This window comes from Anneissia japonica, unplaced genomic scaffold (genome assembly GCF_011630105.1).
Source record: "Anneissia japonica isolate Jap-2015-1 unplaced genomic scaffold, ASM1163010v1 scaffold102637_len539_cov119, whole genome shotgun sequence".
In the NCBI taxonomy this organism is placed as follows: domain Eukaryota; kingdom Metazoa; phylum Echinodermata; class Crinoidea; order Comatulida; family Comatulidae; genus Anneissia; species Anneissia japonica.
Genome location: NW_022730992.1, coordinates 1 through 547, shown reverse-complemented (window position 1 = coordinate 547; position 547 = coordinate 1). Strand labels below are relative to the sequence as shown.

The following is a 547-nucleotide window of genomic DNA, read 5'->3' as shown; positions in this document are numbered from 1 at the left end:
GTTTTTATTGATATCAATTAATTTATCGATCACATGATTAAAGTTGATCGTGTGTTGCTGTAAAGGGGATATAGCTCGGTGGTAGAGCATTCGACTGCAGATCGAGAGGTCCCTTGTTCAAATCCGGGTGTCCCCTTTTCTTATTATGTTTTTATTGATATCAATTAATTTATCGGTCCATGATCAAAGTTGATCGTTTGTTGCTGTAAAGGAGATATAGCTCAGTGGTAGAGCATTCAACTGCAGATCGAGAGGTCCCTGGTTCAAATCCGGGTGTCCCCTTTTCTTATTGTGTTTTTATTGATATCAATTAATTTATCGATCACATGATCAAAGTTGATCGTGTGTTGCTGTAAAGGGGATATAGCTCAGTGGTAGAGCATTCGCTGCAGATCGAGAGGTCCCTGGTTCAAATCCGGGTGTCCTCTTTTTCAAGTTGATCGTGTCTTGCTGTAAAGAGGATATAGCTCAGTGGTAGAGCGTTCGACTGCAGATCGAGAAGTCCCTGGTTCAAATCCGGGTGTCCCCTTTTTCTTATTAAGTTTTT

At 41.0% G+C, this 547-nt stretch overlaps 3 non-coding genes across 3 annotated transcripts; all 3 read left to right on the top strand.

Moving 5' to 3' along the window:
- Window positions 1-64: 64 nt before the first annotated feature.
- On the top strand, window positions 65-136 carry Trnac-gca. The gene has a single exon. It is a non-coding gene; the product is annotated as a tRNA-Cys (tRNA).
- Window positions 137-210: 74 nt separating this feature from the next.
- On the top strand, window positions 211-282 carry Trnac-gca. The gene has a single exon. It is a non-coding gene; the product is annotated as a tRNA-Cys (tRNA).
- Window positions 283-457: 175 nt separating this feature from the next.
- Trnac-gca lies at window positions 458-529 on the top strand. The gene has a single exon. It is a non-coding gene; the product is annotated as a tRNA-Cys (tRNA).
- The last annotated feature ends 18 nt before the right edge of the window (window positions 530-547 follow it).